Here is a 17,856-nt window from a genome sequence, read left to right as displayed (position 1 = left end):
GATATTCTTTGCTTTATTCCCAACTGTTGGAGGACACCCTTGGCAACTTTATGTACAAAAGCAGACCTGTTGTCTAAACTTATTTCTGACCGTATGCCAAATCTTGGAATAACATCTCGTCAGCTCATCAGACTCATTTAATCAGTTTACACTAAATTGTATGCCATGGTTTGGGTTTTCAGTTGGGTTTTGTGTTATTCTGGGTTTTTGATTTGAGGTTCCTGTCTTGTGTTTCTTGTTGAGTGTTCTGCGTCTCTTGTTTTTGTCTTAAGTGTGTGTTCCTTGTGGTTTTGATTTGGTTCTCGTCATGAGTCTTTTTGTGATTACTCTAGGGTTTCCGTGTCTTTAATGTCTTGAGTTTCCCTGTGTTTGGTTTAGTCCTTGTGTTTCCCGCCTTGTTGATTGCTCCTCATGTGTTTCACCTGTGTCTTGTTGCACACCTGTGTTGATCACTTCCTGTCTATATAGTCTCTGTGTTCCATGTGCTCTTTCTTGCCAAATGAGGTCAAAACATTTTTAGAAATAAACACTGATCTTAGATTAATATTTAGATCCTTGAATTAGATATGACACCAAGAAGGTTTCTAACATTTCTTCTGCCAATTTGTAAAATACTTCGCTATAAAGGAGTAGTGCGAGCTGTCAGCTGATTTCTCCGTATAAAAAAATGTTTCCTTCATTGGTTTACTTAGAAAAAAAAAATAGAGATGCTGTTATCAGTTTTTGATACACTCTCATGTCCATGATAAAGTCTCTCTAGAGATTTTTCGAGTTACGCTGGATCGAACTTTTAGCACAGATTTTTTTTTTAAAGAAGCTGTATTGATTACAGGATTTACTGTGAAGATTATTTCACTCCTCATATTATCATAAAAACATGAACTTTGTGTGAAAAAGTGACTATTCCATAACAAAAGATGTTCATTTACATGAGGTCACAACCTATGTGCTCGTATCGTGGTACGGATAATCGTTAAACCCCGATCTACCAATGGGTAATTGCTCACGATCCACACACTTCAGCTCCACTCCCTCCTCAGTCTGTGACAGGTTCAAGCTGGAGTCTGCAGCTTCTTTCAGAGCTCAAACACATCTTTAAAAGACAACTTTACAATCACGGATTAATTAATCACGGTATAAACGAAGGCTGTGTAAATTAAATGTTTTAAACTCTGCTGTATTTGACTTTGTCACATCCACACTGCTGGATCACTGCAGTGATTTCTTTGCAGACAAGTTTTGTCTGTTTCGCTCTCCTTTTCCGACTGCCAAACAACGTGGTGTCATTTTCTCTCTACCGCTGTTGCTATGGCGTTATCGGTTACCAGCATGGAAAAGTTTCCTTGTCCCGTAATGCGTCCCTCCTGGTCGTAAATCCAGTGGGTTCGGCCAGCTGAACCTTGAATATTTAGGGGCGTGTTTTGTAAAGTACGATTGTTTTCAGCCGCCACATTTATCAACAGCTGATCAGGCGTACGCTGTGATTGGCCCTGGTACGAACGTTCCATAAATCACACGTGAACATTGCCGTAGGATCGTTTTTACACCCGGATCTGTGCCAATTCCCACGCAAGATTGATTCATATTTACTGTGAATTTTAGCAACAAAAAAATTCCCTGACACTTTTTGGATTGCTGCGATGGTGCCTTTATGACATTTTAAATACTGTATTAGGCAGTTGCTGTAGTTATAGTAGATTTTTTTTCTATAAACCTGTTATTGGCCACATATGGGTAATGAAATATGCTCATACATGTGAGTGAGTTAGAAAGTTGTGGTGCACATGGTTAAAAATAGGGCTCCCCCAAAAGGCCACTGTGTTATTTGAACCCTCGTCCTCGGCTCCTGCTCTGACCTGAAATTCGTGACGCCAATTGTGTGAGGGATTTCCCAGATACAAACACAGATATATGAATAATGAGACGACAGAATCAATTTAGCAGCCTTCGCAGGTTTATTGGGTGATACAGCACATATCATTATAGATGGATAGATGAAAGTGGAAACCCTCCTGCTGAGATGTGCCTCTCACAGGGATCCAACCGTACCTGTACGGGATTCCCTCCCCCACTTCAGGATCACTGAGGCAGCCTCTCAGGATGTGGATCCTTTGAATTTTCCACACCTTGAGCATGGAGGGCTTAAAGAGGAGCTCATCATTGGTGTCCTTTGCCAGGTGAAAGTGATGCATCACATCCTCAACTCTGTGCAGAAGCTCTCTGGGTGGTGACACTCTCGTTGGACGTGTATGTGTCCTTGAGCCGCTGGAGATCGCTCTGATCAACAACGACCAAGGCTGCAGAGAGGAACTGGCAAAAAGAGCTGAACAGAGGCTGATGCTTGGAGACACACTCCCGTGCAGTGAAACACATCCAACTTGATAGGAATATCAGCATTGAACTTGCTTCTTGATGCACAGGTGTTGACAGGTTTCCTGAGCCTCTGTTGTCCTCCTGAGCCCCAGGGTCCAGCACCTTGGAGGCTGCACAGCAGTCCCTAAAACATGAAAAAGGAAAATGTGTATTATTAGTTGTTAAAAAAGTCTCATGTTGCAGTTTTTAATGTTCTACAGTTAAAGCTATGCAGGGCCGTAACCAGGGTTTCAAAATTGGTGAGGTCCAGACCTTGACCCCCCAGCATCTTCCTTAGCTGAGTACCGAAGCCATTCATATTTCTTTTCCCAAAAGATGTTATATTTAAGCTGCTTTCCTCCAAAATTCCTCTGGGGATTGTTTGCATGATTTTATTTTTGAAATTCACAGGATCTAAAGGGTCCTGGGCAACTGCTTCATGCTCTGTCACTCTCTCCTGTCTGGTCTCTTTCTGCTGTCAGTGTTGGTCCTCTCTTCAGTTTCTCACCTCCACTCTGTGCACTAAGGCCTGAACCACACGTATATGGATATATTCCTAAACACACATTTTTCTGTCCAGTTGGGCCTCTCAACCACACAAACACGGCGATTTCACCCACATAAACTGAGATTTTTAAAAATGGATTTACCTTTATACCTGTCCACCCACTGGTACATGGCTTTTTCCACTCCAGCTGCAGTGTAGCAACGAGCCAGACCCTCATACATAGGATGAAGTGAGTGGTCACACTCACACAGCTCAGGATAATCCAGTTCTCAGTTCTCATCCAGTCCTCTTTTTTTCTTAAAAATTTCATTTTCATTAGTTATAAGAGGTTAAAAACGAGACTTTATGTAACATTTAACGATGATTGACAGCTGCCGTTCTGGTGTATTTTTTGGGGGGATTGTAAAATATATCGGGAGGTAGAATCAAGAAGTGATTAAACTCTTGAAAGGAAAAATTATTATTATTATTTTTGTCACCCAGCTCCACTCAGATTCGAGACCAGGTTTTTCTCAATAAACTTTGGGTTTTCTCTGTCTCTGCCCTCTTTCAGCGTCACACGCCATTTCATTTCCTCATTCATTCAGCAGGCAAGTTTTGGTGTAGCCTTGTTAAGCTGTCTGTCATTAAAAAAGAAAAAAATCATTTAAAAAAATCAGTCAGTTCATCAGGCACAGTAGGTGTTACTGAGCTTTTTCTCTCACATGGCGTGTCCTTTTGTCAACAATCCTGTGGATGAAGGTGTAGCATTACTGCACCGAGAATTAAAAATATGTCAGGAGTTGATCATCAGACCACACATGTACTCGCATTTCCAGACAGTTACCTTATTGAGAGCCACAGTTTCACATCTCAGTCAATCTTTTACATACACAACCTAATCTTTTCTTATATTTGCAACATTACCGCCCACAGTCATGCGCTCACTTCCCAGCAGATGTTGTGTGTTGCACTGTGTTTCTGTGCAAACAGAAGTTTGTTGTATAACATCGGAGATGCTGAGCAGTTAAGGCGACTACGCAGAGCGGTCAGAAAACGGCTTTTACCAGTCTTTGTGGTTTTCCCTTTCTTTCTGTTGACTGAGTAGAAGTCTGCGTCAGTTTAATAGGGCTTAGTTAATTAACAGAATGTGATATTGATGAGAAAGCCATTTATGTGTGTGAAAACAGCATTATTTTTTAGACAAAACCACTGCACAGTCAAACAGCCACTTAATATTTACTCTGCAATGTGAAGATTGTTAAAAATGAGGTAACCCCCCATGAGATTACGCTGAGATTTTACCTGCTTGAAAAATGTTTTTTAATATTTACAACAAAATCTTTATTAAGTCAGCGTTAAAAAAAACTCAAGAGAGAACTTTAGAGAAAAGTAGAAGTAAATCAATAATCAAAATAATATTAGTTAACAAATGCATCCAATTAGTCTCTCAGACACTGTGCTATAAAGCAAAATATTTCCTGTTTAATCAATGACTCATTATTCTCCTGCGCACCCCACGAGTAACGACAAATCCAAAGTAAATCTCAAACAAAATAATCTCCCAATCTCAGTCTTTTTAAATCTAAATTATATAAAAGTCCCAGACTAACAAAAACAATCAATATGTCCTTTTTAAGCTATTGTAAATTGTCCTCGTCTCAGTTTTTGGTCCTTGACGCACACAACGCAAAACATCATTAAAGCCACAAGGAAATGAAAAGTGAATCCACACGGAGAAAAATGCCCAAAACCAAAAACACTTGATCGATCAACAAAAACACTGATATACCAGCAGAAAAAGAGACAAGAGAATCAAAATCCTACAGAATCCTGGGAATTTAAATTCAGAGCAAAAACCTTTCAGCCCCTGGTGCATATTTTATCCTGAGCTGCTGCCATGTGCACTTTACTCCTGCAGGATTGCAGCTACGTTGAATAAATTAAACTAATATGAAACAATTCAAGCAGATCAAATGTTATTGTGATTGCAAAGGACTACATTTATACTAACGCATCGACCTGAGCAGCAACATTCTCCCATGCTGTCTCTGTCTCTCTTCTGCAGCTGCAGCTGTGTTGCTCTTTTTTTTTTTCTAAAAACATGCTCGAACTCTTCATATGAGCGCATTAAAATTTCTGGTTGAATTAGGGTGAAAATGCGTCCCTACTCCTCTCTGTTGCCATGGTGTATCATCGAATCTGGGCTCCATTGATGTTGGGCTGCACACACAGGTGAAACTACTCCAAGTTGATCAAACTAACTCAAATCAGCTGTTCTGAAACCGAAAACTCAGTTACCATCTCAAAGTAGATCAACTCACAATTCAGAATTAGACCCAGAGTTTAGGGAAACTTCTTTGTGAAACAGACCCCAGGTCTAGAAACGGTGGCCTCTGACTTAGTCCTGGGTGCTATATAAGGACAAGACTGGGTCAGTTTCTTCACGTTACCTGGTTTGTTTGATTTATATTCTGTTTCAACCTGTTTCCTTGGTCACTAAGAGACTGTGCAGACTGAACATACATTACATTCAGTCCACTGAATCACTTATTATAAGAGACAAAAACATGATGCTTTAAAAAATGTGGGTGAAAACAGGTAAAGCACAGAACCAATATTTAAAAAAGAGGTTTTGTGCCTTCTTCATCATTTTCTGTTCACAGAAAACACAATGAGAAGTCAAAATATAGTAAAACTGAATCAAAGTGTTATTAAAATTTCTCAAGAGGATCTAAAACTTTATAGACAGACGGATATATAGATATGTGATAGAAATAACTATCAATAGATAGAGATGGATAGAGATACATATAAAAAAAATAGATGTAAAAGTATGATACCAGTCAAACACCAAAAAACTGTGAGAATTCTTTAGTTCAGTCAATATTAATCAGTATCAGACATCAATGATCAATATATAACATCTTTTCTGGTTTTAAATTCATTTCTGAAATATTAAGCCTTCACATCTGTGATTCGAACCCTTGTATTTCCTGCTCAACTGCTGCAAACAATAAGCTCAACACCTTAACTTTTCCCATACATTCTCAACAGTAGTCCTTATCACTACGGATGCAATATATTTTTGACCACTGGTAAGATAAGATAAGATAAGATAAGTCATACTTTATTAATCCCCGGAGGGAAATTCAAGTTGTTTGGGCACTCTTCCAAGCAAAGAATTGTACACTCTGATGGCTGCAGGGAGGAATGATCTTCGGAACCTCTCGGTCCTGCAGCGCACAGAGGTAAGGCGTCCCCTGCTGCTGATCCTCTGGACTATGATGTTGTGAAGTGGGTGATCAGAGTGACGGATGATGGCCTCCACTTTCTTCTGTGTATACCTTTCCACCACAGCCTCCAGTGAGTCCAAACTGGATCCAACCACAGAGCTAGCTCTCTTCACCAGTTTTTCCAGTCGCCTCTTGTCCTTCTGCTTTAAACTATTTCCCCAGCAGACTGCACCATAAAACAAAGCACTGGCTACCACGGACTGATAAAACATCTGCAGCAGCTTTCCACAGACATCAATTGATCTGAGCTTCCTTAAGAAAAAGAGACGGCTCTGCCCCTTCTTAAAGAGTGCATCTGTATTAAGGGACCAGTCCAACTTGTTGTCCAGATGTACACCAAGATATTTGTAGGTTGGCACCACCTCCACGTCCACCCCATGGATGTTAACTGGCTGATGGCAGAGCCCAGACTTTCGGAAATCCACAATCATTTCCTTTGTTTTTGAGGTGTTCAGTAGGAGACAATTTCTATGACTCCAGTCACAGAAAGCTTTTATCAGATCCCTGTATTCAGATTCCTGTCCATTTTGGATACACGCCACAATAGCAGTGTCATCGGAGTATTTTTGGATGTGGCAGGACTCAGAGTTGTATTTGAAGTCTGCAGTATAAAGTGTGAATAGGAATGGAGCCAGAACAGTTCCTTGTGGAGCCCCCGTGCTGCTCATGACCGTCCCAGAGACGCAGTTTCCCAACCTGACAAACTGTGGCCTCTCTGTGAGATAGTCTGTGATCCAGGAGACAAAGGATGGGTTCACTCCTATGTCTTTGAGCTTATCTCTCAATATCATGGGCTGGATGGTGTTAAATGCACTTGAAAAATCAAAGAACATAATTCTTACATAGGTGCCAGGTTCTTCTAGATAGCACAGGGCACGGTGGAGCATGTATGTAACTGCATCATCCACTCCAATATGATTTCTATATGCAAACTGCAGAGGTTCTAGTGTGTCTTTGACCTCAAGTCTCAACAGACGTAAAAGCAGCCTCTCAAAGGTTTTCATAACATGTGAGGTGAGGGCAACTGGTCTGTAGTCGTTGAGTTCAGCTGGGCATTTGAGTTTTGGTACCGGCACAATACAAGATGTTTTCCACAGAGCCGGGACCTGACCCAACTGTAGACTCAGGTTGAAGATCCTCTGAAGGGGTTCACACAATTGGGTAGCACAGTCCTTAAGCAGTCTTGGACACACACCATCTGGACCAGCAGCCTTCCCTGAGCACAGTCTTCCTAACTCTAACCTCACTCCTAAAGCTGTGACAGACGGTGACGGTGGAAGAGGCACAGGTGTAAGTGGGATGTAAGTGGTGGGATTTTGGCGGCGCTGTTTCACCCTTTCATGGTAAATTTGAAGCTGTTTTGTGTAATGACAGCTTCATTTTTTGATTTAAAGATCTAGTATTCGCTGTAGCGATGACAGGAAACACTTTAAGACCATCTGTAGGCGGACAAAATAGTTTTACAAACATGAATCGTCCGTTTTTATGAATTACAAGTTGTGACGTCACGGCCTTTTCTTTCACCAGTTTCCGTAGTGTAGTGGTTATCACGTTCGCCTCACACGCGAAAGGTCCCCGGTTCGAAACCGGGCGGAAACATGTTTTCATTCTTTGCCTAAAAGTTGTGAAGTTCGAACATTGAACACTTTAATGTTATATGTGTGGTGGGCAAACTAAAGAAGTGCTCTTGTTCGCAACGGCACCTTTGATGCAAACAGGAAACTCCTTTCTGATTCCTCATCATCAGGAGACATTTACTGACTCAGCTTATTTGGTGTTTGTCAAGTGTGTTTTTCTGTCTTTCAGTCGTGAATCAGGACTCTGAGGAAATGCCAATCTTCATATATATATACAAGTTAAGAGTGCAGGAAGGGGAATTTTTAAGTGGAGTTAAATGAATGAACAAATTTGCCCCACTTACTTTCATTTTCTGTTTTATTAACAAAGCCTGAAGCAGATCAAATATCTACATGTTGTTTAAATCCGTTTACAAAATATTATTCAATCTTGGCTCCTCAAATCCCTATCCACCCATATCATAGCTTAACTATCTCATCTCTTTGCATTCATTCTCTAAGGTAGTTCTTATCACTACGGATGCAATATATTTCTGGCCACGAGTGTGATCTTTGTGGCGCTATTTCCCTCTTTGGGTGATAAAAGTTGCGGTTTTTAACTCCACAGCTGGATTAAATATTAATGAAAGATTAAAATTGTACCTCATCCGTTGCAAGGACTTCTTTATAAACCCTCGTTTGGTCAGAAAAAGCATCTTTAATAGACGTATGAGGTAAAGGTACGTGAATGAATACGTATGACGTCATCACTGCTTCCGCGAGTTTCCGTAGTGTAGTGGTTATCACGTTCGCCTAACACCGCGAGGCCAGCCGCAGATACCCGTCACGGGCAGACATGAAGAACCAAAGGGTCTCTGCCAGGTGAGGGATCGAAACCAGGGCAAGGGCAGATGATGAACAACATTAATAATCAACATCTCGGGGATTTCTGCTTGCATTAATGCTGTATTTTTCCGAATAAGATCTTCCAAGCACTTTAAATCGCCAGTTGCGGATACCTGTATCAAGAAATAAAGACCCGGAAGTCGTCGCCCGGTGTGGGATCGAAACCAGCTGTTACCGCACGTCATGAACAATGTTTATGATCAGTATTTACAGGGATTGTTGATTGTTTAAATGCTGAATTGATAAATTTATTTAGTAAGGAGTAAGACAATTCAAGCACTTTGATTGATAACTGCACAGAGTCATGCAAAAATATTTACAGCTCAAAATAAAAAATGCATTTAGATTATAGCCTATATATTATTTTTAAAGCGCCTCCTATTATACCCAAGGACGCTGTACAAATGAAAAAACAACAAAAATAGGCTACTAAATAATAATCACGATAGGAATTAGGCTTTAAGAATAAACTACAGGATAACTCTTGCATAAAACAGACAAAATTTGCCATCAAGAGCCTCCTGATGCATTGCTGCACACACGTCAGCTGCACAGCAGAGGGCAGCATAGCGCGTGGTAAGGCTGAGAAACTTACTGGGACCACTCGACCCCCCTTGAAGACACTTAGATCACTAGCATCAAGGGAAAGGACTCTAGCATCTCCAACATCACAGGTGACCCCCCCGGAAAAAAAAAAAGTACCGGACGGACTTTGACCCTTTCAAGTGTCACACCAAAGACAGCTTCTCCCCTCAAGCTGTGAGGGCCATCGCTCAGCCCCCCCCCCCCCCCCCCCCCCCCAACTGAGTGACAACTAAGAACAAATAGCTTTACTGTCACTGTCAAACACTTGGTCGGCAACAGTGAAACGCTTTGCATCCTCTGTGGAAGCATCAAAGAGTAAAGAGTAAATTAAAATATATTCAGATAATTCAATATTTGACTCAGCGCCCAAGCTCTGTTAAATATTAGAAAAGTTTGTTTCCCGCATAGATAACTGAAATCTAAGCAAAGATTTCACCACAGTACTCATAAAGTACACAAAATGCTACTTAGTTACAGTAAAGTGAGTAAATAATTTGTTTTTCATATGAAATTGTGCATTTTGTGTTTTTTTTGTGTTTAATTGTACTATTGCAATGCACTGTAAAATATTATCTCTCATTGCAGATTATCCACATGTTGAGCAGGGCAGGGAAGTGTTTCAAGTAAACTTGGTGGCCGACCCTTCCTGAAGATAAAAGTACAACCAAGGACGTACAAATAGGCCTAAAAAAGACACTGAGCTGAGGAATGACTATAATTACACATGTTTTCAAGTATTCTGTTTATGAAATTGTTGTTTTTAATTAAAATAACTTTCTGCTGAGTGATGATGATGTAATAGATTCTCACAATAAGAATAAAATCTCCTGTGAAAAAAACTCCTGGACCTCTGAATAAACTTTACCATAGAAAAATTTATTTGTACAGCACTTTTCAAAACAAAACACAACATACTAAAGAGAAAAAATAAAAGATAAACAAGAGCATAAAATAGAAAACTGAGAAATGTAATCACCAAAAGGGTTCAAGTTAAAACATACCACTAAACATCACCACTAAAATGTAATTATTTCTTAGTTGGGCCACAATGAAAATGACCTGAAAAGTAACAGCAAATCCATTCAGGATTGTTGTCATCTTTCTAACAAACAAGCAAACAAGAGACTAATGATGCCAACAAAAACACAACCTCTTTGGTTGTGTTAATAAAATCAAAGAGAACACGACCCCTCAGAAAAAAATATCAAGAAACATATTTACAAATGAAACATGTTTACAAATCAAACTTATTTATAAACCATTCTTATTTATATATCATTCTTATTTACAGATTAAACTAATTTACATATTTACAAATAATGCTTATTTACATATTTACAATACCAGGCTCACTTTTTTCTGTCTGTCCCCCATCTGTCTCGTTCAGAGTCATAATAGTCTGACTGCTGAAACTCCCTCCAGGTCATCTCCTTGGCCATGCCCTGTTCCTTGTACAAGGAGAAAACCCTGGTGGGGCAGTAGATGTACTTCCCTGACACCCCAGGGAAGTACGTGTGGACATGAGGGCTGTCTGGACCCTGTTTTAGCGGCAGGTGACAGGACCTGCACAAGCGACCTGTTGGCATCTGCACCGCCGGTTTTCTTTTTGCTCTCTCCTCCACCACCCGCCTCCACTCTAGCCTCCTCTGTTTAGCCCCCTCCAGCTCCCGAGCAAAATAAGGAGAGGCAGCAAATTCCTCAAAAGACATCCTGGGGTTTTTCAGGCCTTCGTGTTCATAGGTCTTAAAGACCTTTGTTGAACAATAGAAATATTTGACATCTTGTGTCTGATAAAAGAAATGAACAGATGAGCCATCCCCAAGATATCTGGACTTTGGCTGACCACAGGCTAAGCAGCTCCTGATCAGCTTCTTCTTCTGCTGCTGCTGCTGTTGTTGTTGTTGTTGTTGATGCTGCTGCTGCTTTTCAAGAAGATCTACCACGATCCTCTCCACGGTTGAACGACTCACCGGCTCATCCTGAGGAGGAGTCACAGGTGGAGGGTTCACAACAGCTGGAGGAAGGGTTGTGACAGGTACACTAACTGTCTGACTGCCTGTGGTCAGACTCTGCCAGAGCTGCTGCGTCTCCAGCACTTTAGCCGGGCTGGTGTTGAGGGAGGAGCTGGTGTTCTTCAATTTTGCCAGGTATTTCACATATCTTGAGATATGCTGGCATGTAGTTGGATGGAGGAGGCTGTTGGGGTCAGTGCATGACCTCTGCACCATGGCGGCATAGTCTATGTCCACCCGCCTCAACAGATCCTTTGCCCCATGGTGCTTAATGAGGAGGTCATCGATGGCAGCTCTCATGGGCTCTGTCCACCGACTGTAATCCAGGACCTGGACGAGGCCTCCAGTTTTTATGGGACCTGTACGAGTGGCCCGAGGAGAGGAGGAAACAGGCAGCAGGGCAGCCCTTGGCAAGTCTGAAAGAAAACAAGAACATATCTGTTAATGATATACAAGATGATCATTTACACCACATTCCTCAATACACATATAAGCCCTTAAATGCCTGACAAAACAGATTTTAGCCAGAAAATTCAAATTTATTGCAGCTGAAATGTTTATTTCCGTTTCTGCTAAAATCCTAAATAGAAAAATCCATAAAATTCAACATATATATTTGTAGGATCTCATCTGTTACATTAGGTGTTTTTTTTGGAACTGATAATCCATTTGTGGACGTTTTCATCATTTAGCTGACAGTATTCAGATTTGTTTTTGTAGTATGCTGATCATACTGATTATATAGTAGGATCATAAAAGTATGTATAAAATATAATACAAAAGGTATTAAAGGGCCAACTTTAGTGAAAAGTTAATCCATTATTCAAATAGTTTGATTTACAATAACATTTTTGTTGGTTCCACATTGCGTTCACAGTAGCTTTAAGTTTTTTATTTACAGACCATGTATTAAATAGTCCTCATGTAAGCAATTCCAACTAAACAAAAGTATTATTTTTAAACTGCAGGGTCTGAATGAGGGATGTGGTGGGTAGTTTGAATCACCTGTTGACACCTGAGCTTGTGTCTCTGACTTGACTGTGATGGCTGCAGGTAAAGGACGGGGCTGGGACTGGGACAGGACTGGCACATCTCCTACTGGCACATGCGGCGTAATACCACTGGTTTCCTGTATTGAAGCATTTAAAGAGAGTTAGGTAAGTTAGGTAGTCTATCAGTCAGTCAGTCAAGACTTTAAGGTAAATTATCAATGTAACTAACCTGAGGACAGGGATGGGCTTCATCCTGTGTGGGATCCTGCTGCTCCTGGATGTTTTCAAAGTTCAAGAAAACAGGACGGCAGCCAGGTTCAATGTACTGCAGCCCGAACCTCTCCCCAGTGTCTCTGTTGGACACCCGAAGAGCCGGGTACTTTGCCTTTCCTGTCACCTCTTCAGAGGCTGTGTTCAGCTGGGCCATCAGAAGTGGGTCAAATGCAGCAGGCAGCTCCACATCTGGTAGCTTCAGGTCGACCAGCCTCTGAAAGTTCCAGCGCACCACACCAGTCATAGCCTGGGCCTGGAAAAGCTCGCTGGACACCCTGTTGCCGGTCACCCACTGGGCTTGGTGACAGTGGAAGCCTTCCTGCTGAGACGTGCCTCTCACGGGGATCCAAACAGGGACAGCAGCTCCCTCGGCCTTGTTGTAGTTGAGCTGCAAGGTGCCGCCGTACCTGTAGAGGATCCCTTCCCCCACCTCAGGATCGCTCAGGCAGCCTCTCAGGATGTGGATTCTTTGAATCTTCCACACCTTGAGCATGGAAGGCTTAAAGAGGAGCTCATTGTTGGTGTCCTTTGCCATGTGAAAGTGATGCATCACATCCTCGACTCTCTGCAGCAGCTCTCTGGGCTGTGGCACCTTTGTTCTGCAGTGGTCTCTGATGTGCTGCTTGGTGGGGTTAGCAGGAGAGATGCCACAAACAGAATAGGCATCCTTGAGCCGCTGAAGGTCACCTTGGTCCACAACCAGAAATGCTGCCGAGAGGAACTGGCAAAATGAGCTGAACAGAGGGTGATGCTCGGAGACACACTCCCTGGTCAAACGCCGCATGCAATGGAACAAGTCCAGCTTCAGGTTTAGGTTTTTGTTGAACTTGCTCCTCGATGCAGGGTTGTTGATCAGGTTCCCAGAAGTGGCCTCCGACACAATAGCCTCTGTTGTCCTCCAGCTGTCCCACAACAGGTGGTCCTGGGGCCCAGAGTCCAGGACTTTGAAGGCTGCACAGCAGTCCCTGATGTTATGAAACAAACAAAAATATATATATAACACATGTTAAATATGTTTTCACACTGTATAACTATCTTACTGTTATAAAATACTTTAATGTTTAATAGTCGGTCAGTATACCTGTCCACCCACTGGTAGTCAGCCTTGTCCACACCAGCCGCAGTGAAGCGTCGAGCCAGACCCTCATACAAGGGATGAAGGGACCGATCACACTCTGACTGCAGCATCACCCAGCTCAGGATCATCCAGTTCTCATTCATTGTGGCATAGGAAGACATTGTGCCTGATGACAGCACAACCTTCCTTGCCACTTTCCTGGTATGATCTGACCTTAGTGCTCTCCCGAAGGTCCCCTGCAGCAGTAAGGTCAGATGGTGCTCCTGGCGCTGATACTCACTGACCAGACAGTCGACCAGATAGTGGGAGGAGATGGACACCCCACACCAGCCGTCAGTGTCGGAGTATCCTCCAAACGGTGCAGGAGAGGGGGTCTGCCTGAGGAGCCCGGCGATGGTTTTTTGCCCGTGGACACCTGCCTCAGCATCCCTGATGCTCTGGATGCTGTTCAGGTAGGCCAGGTGGGCTCTTTCATATTTTAGGTGGAGTGTCTCTGCCAGCTGTTTTGCCATGTCCTCTGCTGACCTGCCACTGCGCCTCAGTTCATCCATCACTGATCTGCAGATGGCTTTCTTGTGAGTCAGGAAAGCAGGGACGATGTTGAGGATGCGCCTCGGTAACAATGCCAGCCACTGGGGTTTGTCGGCATGCCAGTACTTCTTGCAGGCTTTACAAGTAAGCCTGGAGGCAAGAATATAGTACTGGCCATTGGTGCCTATGATGACTCGAGGCCTGCCGACACCCGCAGAAACAACTTGTGGACTCCGGCAACCATGAAGACAGGGCAACACGAATGTGTTCCTTACTCTCTCCATGATTTGGTGCTCTGGCTTCCAGATGAAAAAGGGGTGGAGCTGGAAGTACTTGGGGGAAGGCAGCTCATAAACAGAGTCTATGAGCTCAGGCTGAGGTGGGTGACGCCACAGGGACAGCATGTTCATGGGATGGCGCACTGGACGCGACCCTGGCCACATCCCAAGTTCTTCCAGCTCAGCCTTCATCCACATTTTCTGCTGATGGGAGCAGTTCCATCTGGCCACATCTTGGTCAGCTGGCAGAGACACACCAGCCGGCTCCGGGCATGGGGGAGCTGCAAATACAAAGATAGGACAGCAAAGTGCATTATCAGTAAGATGGAGAGCCTGACAGTGGCTGTTACTGTAATCTATGCCGGAGAAATTCATACCTGCATCAGAGGTGGTGTGGTGCTGACCTTCCTCAGGATGTAAAGTCCCTGATGATGGACCTACAGCTAGAGTTAAAAAGAGTAAGACAAGCTGTGTAAAAACACTGATTTACATATATTTTGATTTTTCGTATTAAAAGACATAAAACTTTGAAAATGTATTTCCAGTAAGAGATGAAAGTGTTGCAAACTAATATATTATATACTGTAAACTTGAAAGGAAAATATGAGAAAACATCATACTTGGTCTCATCACATCAGGCCTCCCAAGTCCAAGCTGTGGGGCAATTTCAAGCAGCTCAGGTGGGACTGGCAATGGGACCTTCACTGTTACAATGTAATAAAAAAGGAGATGCATTTATAAATAAGACAATTCAATTTCAAAATAGTGTCTGAATTGGAAGTATAGCAATATTTTTTACCTTTCACAGTGGAAACATCTCCAGAAAGGGGACCCATATCAGCAGGCCTGGAGATGGTAGCTGTCTGCTGGCTACTGTGTGCTGGAGAAAACATTTCACCATCATTTTCTTTTCAAACTTAATCTGTTTTGCCTAATAATCTGACCTATTTTTTTTCTATTTCTAACAGCTTTCACAAACTGTAAAAAAAAGTTCAGCTGTTATTGCTAGTTAAAATAAGAAAAACACATAGAAGTGATATGTGTATCCATGATACACAAATCATAGATTTTGCATCCAAAAATGGAATCTCAGCTTTTCATTTACTTAGTCATTTTTTTACAAAGCTTATATTTTAAATGCAAAATCCTTTTTATGACACTTTTAAAAAGCATGCAAACATGGAAAGCCACTCACCATCATCGATGCCATGTTACTACCTCAGGTTAGTGGGAGAACAAGAACACAATCATCAGAACAGGCCAGAACACGGCCAAAATAAAAAACTAGTTTAAAAGGACTTTGTAACAGTGTTGGAGTCCTTTAGGAAACAGAATTTAGTGATGAAGAAAAACCTGTTGCTGGTCGTGTATCCAAGGCCCGGGGGACTGCTGATGGTGGCCCTGAAAATGGCAGTAAATATTTTAAACATTTATATATATATTTTTTCAACTTGTTTAAAGTTTGTCACACATACGTGGATCAGGATTGAGCTTGGTGGGAGAAAGACTCAACATCTCCTCTTCCAGAGCCTTATCCTCCTCAATATCTAGAAGTTCAAAAACAACAATTAATCAAACTAAATTGTAATCAGAAAATAGAATTCATATTTGCATATCTCTGTGGACTGACCGACAGTGGTTGATGGTGCAGCTTCTCCTGGGGATGTTCTGCAAGGTTCAGCCCTCTGCTGCTTCAGGAGGTATTGCTGCAGGTTGAACATCTTGCTGTTCTTAACACACTTTACTCCAAGGATGAAGGCAGCATATCCATCGGCCCTGCTCTCCCAGATCTGCCTCCATGTAGCACTGGCCCTGGCCCCAAAGCCAACAGTGTTGTCCCCCTCTGATGCCACTGCTGGAGCAGGCTTTCTGGACAGTAGGTACCTTCTAAGATCCTCAATCTCCTCAAAGCCTCTGGCATACTGGAGAAATGAGAGCAGGCTTTCTTTGCTGTGGCCTTGTGGGTTGAAGCTCCCATCCTGCTCCTCCTTCTCAACCTTATTTATAAGGTAGATGGTGTAGCCCACATCATTCTCCAGCAGCCACTTGAAGGATTTATTTTTATATTTTCCAAACTGGAGGAGATACTCCCCCATCACCTCCTGCTGGTCAGAGACATCTCCTCCACGTACGAAAACCACTGTCAGCGCATTGGTTTTCACCAGCGTCTGGTTCTGCGCTGGGGACCTGTCTTGAAGTGAGGGATTGTTTTTGATCCTCATCGCCTCATCAGATGGGTCCTGGCGAAGATGGCCTGACGGGCCCCTCCTGAAGGACACGGTCATCTTCCCAGGAAAGTAGGTGACTCCCTTCTTCATTTTCCTATGTACACAATACAGTACACGCAGGCAGTGTAGTTATAAATAAGAAAACAAATACATTGGGACAAATTCAGAGAACAGATAAGTACTTTTGCATAAGCCTGATTATGATATGCAGGGGTATACATTTAGAAATCATAACACACAGGCAAAATGCAGTACAAATAGGACATTTATTATGTAAGACTATATCAAACTTAACATGTGTGGATAGCAAAGTGTGTTTAAACTCTTAGAATTATGATCTTGTTGTCCCAAAAATCAATAATACCAGGGTTGAATAATATTGTAGTTATTTAAAGTATGCTTATTTCTATGTTTTTTATTCTGTGTTAATAGAGAACTTGACACTTCATAAAACCATACAGGTAATGGTAAGGGTTTATTCATTAAAGTCTCTTTACAGTACTGAGAATATTTTAACTTTTATGTGATGTCAAAAATTTAAATAGTTTAATAAATCTCATTGTAAAATAAGTATCATAAAGTGAAAAATATATTCATATTTTGCCCAAATAATTGCTCTGTTAACATTGTATGTAATCACATGACATACAATATAACACTTAAAGTCATATTGCATTTCCTCATTGAACTTAACCACATTAATGTACAAAAACAATGCCCATCCAGCCTAACTAAAACTCAAGTGTAAATGTATTTTTTTACAGTCAGTGTTTCATCTACTGTTCATTACAAAAATCTGATTGATTTTGAGAGCATTTCTTGAAATGAACCAGGTATTTAACATCAACCTGTGTAGTTTCATGTAAAGTATTTTTCAGCATTGATTCTTTCAATTATAAATGTAATATTAATGCTTTTTGCATTTGGTATATTCGCAATACTGGTTCACGGGAGGCAACTGAGTTTTTTAATACATTTGTAAAATGGCAAATGTACAGTATAGAGTACAATACACAGCCCCCTTCCCCACTTAGTAAAAATCACATTTCTGTTTTGAAAACTGTTTTCAATCTTAGCAAATACACACACAAAAACCCGACACAATTACCGTATCCTGAAGTCATATAGTATACCGAAATGAATCCCAGTCATATTCAGATTTAGAATCAACAGATTCGGTCACAAGCTCAAGTTTATGGTAAAATCATGTAGTACACAGTAGTAAATAGCTGATCCAGTCAGCGAAATTACGATCACATCTACTCAAAAAAGACATTAAACA

At 41.7% G+C, this 17,856-nt stretch overlaps 1 non-coding gene across 1 annotated transcript; it reads left to right on the top strand.

Moving 5' to 3' along the window:
* Positions 1-7,661: 7,661 nt before the first annotated feature.
* Positions 7,662-7,734, top strand: trnav-cac (transfer RNA valine (anticodon CAC)). The gene has a single exon. It is a non-coding gene; the product is annotated as a tRNA-Val (tRNA).
* Positions 7,735-17,856: the final 10,122 nt, after the last annotated feature.

This window comes from Halichoeres trimaculatus, unplaced genomic scaffold, assembly GCF_033239565.1.
Source record: "Halichoeres trimaculatus isolate MK-OKI-2021-1 unplaced genomic scaffold, fHalTri1.1 fHalTri1_scaffold_1, whole genome shotgun sequence".
In the NCBI taxonomy this organism is placed as follows: Eukaryota; Metazoa; Chordata; class Actinopteri; order Labriformes; family Labridae; genus Halichoeres; species Halichoeres trimaculatus.
Note: the sequence above shows the minus strand (reverse complement) of the source record. Positions and strands in the feature narration are given on the sequence as shown.